The sequence below is a fragment of the Postia placenta genome (genome assembly GCF_002117355.1).
Source record: "Postia placenta MAD-698-R-SB12 unplaced genomic scaffold POSPLAscaffold_2, whole genome shotgun sequence".
NCBI classification, from domain to species: domain Eukaryota; kingdom Fungi; phylum Basidiomycota; class Agaricomycetes; order Polyporales; family Adustoporiaceae; genus Rhodonia; species Rhodonia placenta.
This window is the reverse complement of record NW_020169833.1, coordinates 1,767,253-1,772,949: the sequence shown is the minus strand read 5'-3', so window position 1 is coordinate 1,772,949 and position 5,697 is coordinate 1,767,253.

Below are 5,697 nucleotides of genomic sequence, written 5' to 3'. Positions count from 1 at the left end.
CACGGACCAGTGTGCACAGCCTCCCCTAAACTTCCCCTATATATAAGCTGGCTGTCGCGACTTGAGGTCAAGCGACAGGGGAAGACCTGAGAGCTGGGGGCGTCTGACTAAATCTCACCAAAGCAATGGTGAGCAGTGCTCAAATCTAAGGCTAGGGACAAGTTGAGTTAGCATAGGAAAATAAGTATGTACAGGGGCTTACTGACCTAGGAACAAGAGGTCAAAACTGAGGTCCCTAGGGCAGCAGAGGCCGGCTTATATACATGGGGAGATTAGGGCAGGCTGTGCACGTTGGTCCGTGCGCAGCTGGTCTGTGCGCAGCATGCCGACGCGGCCCCGGGGGCCGGTGAGTCAGAGCGGCTGTGTTAGCGGGGCCCGAGCTGTGCCGTGCGCTGCCGCCCCATCTAATCTAATCGTACAGTAGATAGTGACGCGTCCATATCAGGCAGGTAGTACAGAGGTCGCGGGTTCGAGCCCGCGAAAAGGAAAAAATTAAAAAACGGCTAGGCGCCGTATCAAGTCGTGACATTACCCCCCCCTCAATGGCGCATGACCTCATGCGAGGCACCCTTGCCCATCTCCCATCCGGAGCGGCAACGTGCTTCAGTCAGCGGCGAAGGCATTGGCTGAAAGTTGAGACCACCAAAGGTAGCAGCGTTGAGTTGACGAGGGGCGTTTGGATTCTTCCGGTGAAAGTCGGCTATGAGGGCCGGCGCATTGGCAACGTTGCGCGCCGGTTCCCATGACGTATGCGAGTCGTCATAACCCTTCCACTTGACGAGGTACTGCAGCTGACGCCGGAAGATCCTCGAATCTTTGATCCGCTCAACCTTGTACTCCTCGTCGCCCTCAACCTCGATCGCAGGCAGTTCCTCCGGCTCCCGGCCCGGGATATCGCTACGTGTGTACTTGCTAAGCAAGGAGACATGGAACACCGGGTGTACCGGTACCGACTTCGGCAGGATTAATTTGTAATCCAGGTCTCCAAGCTTTCGCCGCACAGCATAAGGTCCGAGGCGCTTGGGACCGAGCTTCTTGCTCGGCTGTTTCAGCTTAAGGTTCCGGGCATCAAGCCAGACCTTGTCCCCTGGCGCGAAGACCGGTGCCTCCTGCACGTACTTGTCGTAGTACACCTTCATGCGCTCGGCCGACAGCTCGAGCGCAGAGCGCGTATCGTCGCGAATCTCCTTCAGGATCTTGAGCTGATCAGCGGCTGCAGGCATCGCAGACATCGGATTGATCCGCACTTGGATCTCAGGATTGTACCCTTGATGTAGGAAGAAAGGGGAGTGCCCGGTCGCGGAGTGAACTCGGTTGTTCATTGCGAATTCCGCGAGCGGCAATTGCTTTGCCCAATCATCCTGCCTGTGGCTTGTGAAGGCGCGCAGGTACTGTTCGATCTCCTGATTCCAGCGCTCAGTCTGGCCGTCTGTCTGAGGGTGGAATGCTGTGGACAGCGCCGGCTCGATTCCCAGTCCCTTGTACACCGTATGGAGATACTTCGAAGCAAACTGGGGTCCTCGGTCTGATATGACCTTGGCCGGGGCCCCATGATGCTTGAACACATCGCGGATGTACAGGTCTGCCGCACCTTCTGCCGTCAGGGTCTCATGACAGGCCGAGAAGTGGACCTGCTTGGTAAAGCGGTCAGCGGTAACCAGGATCGAGTCGAATCCATCAGACTTCGGCAAGCCAACGATTATATCGGTCGTGATGATCTGCCATGGGCGCTCGGGGATCTCGTTTGGCTTCAGCGGACCCTGGGGCTTGGCTGGGAATGTCTTGGTACGGTTGCACACGTCGCAGGTGCTTACGTACTCATTGACGAATTTGGACATCCCAGGCCACCAGTAATTCCGCGACACGAGCTCCAGGGTTTTGACACGACCACCATGACCGGCGATCGGCGAGTCGTGGTGGATCTTAACGATATCCCGCCGGAGCTCCGCATTCTTTGGGACGTACATGCACCCGCGGAACAGCAGGAGCCCTTGTTCGGCATTCCACTCCTCAAAGCCCCTTTGAAGCCGGGGCAGCCTGAGGTCCTGTACTTTTTCAAGTACCTCGGCCACCTCCTGATCCTTTTCCGAACACTCCCGAATGCGCTTCAGAAGCGACTGATCGGCCGTCACCGAGGCATGGCTGCGTCTGGCGGAGGCGATGCGGAAACGCTCCGGCTTGAGAACTACCTGATCGGTGTTATCGTCCTCATCGCCGATCTGATGGTCTGATCGTCGCGACAGGGCATCAGCCTTTCCATTCGACGTTCCGGCCTTGTGCGTGATGCGGAAGTCAAAGCGAGCCAGGAAAAGTGACCACCGCGCTTGACGACGCGTGAGATGCTGAGATGTATGCCAGTACTCGAGGTTCTTGTGATCGGTAACGATCTCGAACTGATTGGGCAACCCTTCGAGGTAGTGGCGCCAGTCGTCTAGCGCCTCAATGATGGCAAGCATCTCCTTGTCGTAGATCTCGTAGTTCCGCTGGGCAGGGTCCATAGCGTGAGATCTGAAGGCGATAGGGTGCCATTTGCCGTCGTCCTGCTTCTGCATCAACACACCTCCAGTGGCGTAGCCTGAGGCATCAACCTCAATGCGCGTTTCTCGGTTAGGATCGTACAGTGCTAGGACTGGAGTCGTCGCGAAGAGCCGCTTGAGCTCGTCGAAGGCATGCTGCTCCTCTTCGCCCCAATGCCATGGGTCATTCCCTGTGAGCCGGTCGAGTGGTCGCGAGATCTTAGCGAAGTCCTTAATGAAGCGGCGGTAGAAGTTGGAGAACCCCCGGAACTTCTGGACGTCTTTTTTGTTCCGGGGTACCGGCCACTCATTAATTCCGTTTAGCTTCGCGGGATCCATTGCTACCTCATCGCCACCGAACACATAGCCGACATAGTCGACCTTGGGAACGTCCCATTCGCACTTCTCAGGCTTCAGGAATAGATCGTTGTCCTGAAGGCGACGAAGAACCTCGCGTGTGACTTTTTCGTGCTCCTCCTTGTTGGTAGAGAAGATGAGTATGTCATCAAGGTATACGAGGATCTTGCCACCGACGATGAGATCGTGGAAGATCTCGTTCATCATCGCCTGGAAGGTCGCGGGGGAATTGGTGAGGCCGAAGAACATCACCAAGGGCTCGTACAACCCTCGGTTGGTCACAAAAGCCGCCTTCCATTCGTCACCGGCTTTGATCCGGACGTTGTTGTATCCCCATCGGACATCGAACTTGGTGAAGAGCGTGGCGCCGCGGAGCTTATCTACCATCTCGGCGATCAGCGGCAAAGGGTAGCGGTTTTTGACCGTGATTGCGTTCAATCGGCGGTAGTCCTGCACGGGTCGAAGTGTCCCTTCCTTCTTTTTGATGAAGAAGAAGGGGGATGAAATGGGCGACTTCGACTCCCATATGTAGCCTTTCGCTAGTTGCTCTTTTAGGAACTTGTCTAGTTCCTCCTGCTCGTTGTTCGACAAGGGGTACACTTTCGAGTGGAACGTCGAGTAGCCGGGCACGAGTTCGATCGCGTGATCGTAAGGCTTCCTTTTGGGTAGCCGTTCTGATGCTTCCTTGGAGAAGACATTCAGGAACTCGTGGTACTGTTTAGGTACCGACTCCTCGGCGGTCTTAACGACCTTCTTTCTGATCTCCTTTTCAGCGAACAGCTGGGAGTACGTGTGCCCTGCTGCAACGAACAGCTGAGGAGCGCCGGGAAGCGTGATACCTTGCTCCCAGGCCTCGATCAAATCGGCCTCATCCCACTCTACTTCCGCCGGATCTTCTTCAGGTTCGAAGTCCGGGAGTACCTTACTCCGGCAAGCACCTATGACTGACCGTCTGGACTTCTGCGAGCGTCTGCGCGCCGTGGGCCTAACCCCCGTATCACGCGCAGTCACTGCTTGCTCCATCCGGCCAGTCTTCCTGGCACTGCACGTTTCAGGGCATCGTGATAATTTCAGGATGCCTGACTCCCAATCAATTTCGGGGTTGTGCTCTCGCAGCCAATCCAACCCAACGATCACATCCTCTGGACCTATGTCCGTGACCGTGAACACCGTCTTTTCGACGTGCTCTCCTATCTGCATCTGTAGCACGGCTACCTCCGAGATGCTTCCGTCTTTATTGAGTGTTCCATCGATATTGTACAGCGGAATTGGTTCTTTCAATTTCCGCGTTTGTACTCGATTCTCCGTGATGAAACGCTTGTTGATGAACTTCGTGGTGGCTCCACTGTCCACCATTGCGACTATATCCTTGTGCCGTCTTTCTCCTTTAAGGCGCACCGGGATGTGGAAATGCTGGGACCCATGGTCCAACTCGTACACATTCGCAGTCGCCAATACATTGTACAGATTATTATTACGCGGCCCGACGCGTGCGGCACGAAGCGCGGACCGGATCAAAAAGACTCCTCCTTCATTGCCCGATAGTGCTCGAGCTCCTCGCGCATCGACTTCATCTGTGCTATTAAGTCCGCCAGCTCGGAACTTTCCGATTTCGCTGAAGCGGCGCTTGTACTCGCCGAGGATGAAGCGACGGGGGCGCTTGTCGCCGCCTGGGTGGAACCCGAGACAACCGTAGTCCGCGCGTCGGCGCGTTTTGTGTAAGGTTTATCCTTACAATTAGGGCACTCAAAACGACGGTACCCTTGCTTCCCGCAGCCAAAGCATGTGCCGGGGAAGTCTCCTTTTCCGACGGCCGCATTGATGCTGGCCGAAGCTGCATGTGTCGTAGGTGCACCTCCACGTGCCCCACCGCGACCTCGACCTCTGGCCGAGAAGAAGTTGTTCAACTCGGGCCGACGGGCCCGGCTGATGTCGAGGATCTGCTCGACCTCAGTGGCTCGCTTTTCAGCGGCTCGCCACGTGGTGAAGGTCTCGAGCTCGATCTTGCGATATACGCGGGAGGGGATACCGCTCAGGTACTTGTCGCGTAGTTCCAGGTCCCCATACCCGGAACGGTCTGCCGGACCCTTGAACAGCGCGGAGAACTCCGCCGCAGTGCGTTTTTCGCGGACCGACTTGTCCGCGCAGAGCTTCGCCAGCTCTACCTGGGCTGCTGCCGCATCGTCGAGATTGCCGAAGCGAGCCTTGAAGGCAGCGGTAAAGGCCGCTTCGTTCCTGAAGGGGGTTGTAACCCCTTGCACACCCATCTGCACTGATGCGAGTTGGGCGAAGTAAGGCGTGGCCCAGGCGCGGGCGTCGCCATCGAGCAGGCTTAGCGCAACTTGTACCTTAAGCTCAATGGTCGTCAACGACGTGTTGATCAACCAGTAGATACGAAGTTGCGACAAGAACCTGTCGCATTCGATGACGGTTTTGCCGTCATAGCGGAGGGGGAGGAGGAGCTTCAGGGTCTCCTTGTCAGGGGCGGCTGCAGGGGACGACATTATCGGCGTTGGGGGGGACGGAGGACGTTGCGGGGGCGGAGGCGGCTGTGGTGGCCTTCCGCTGGCCGAACTTCGAGAGGAGCGAGTGCTCGAGCGGCCTCTCGGCGGAGTCGGCGGTGAAGGCGCCAGAGGAAGTTCGGCGGGGGGGTCACGTACGTCAGGGACTGCTGACGCGGGGGCGAACGCTGTCGGCGAGGCGGACCCAACAGAATCCTCGGACTCGGACTCCGAGACTCCTTCTTCACCCTCACTCTCCTCAGGCTCTGGCTCTGGCGCAGGGTCTGGAGGGAGATCTCCTCGCGCTTGATCTGGATCGGTGA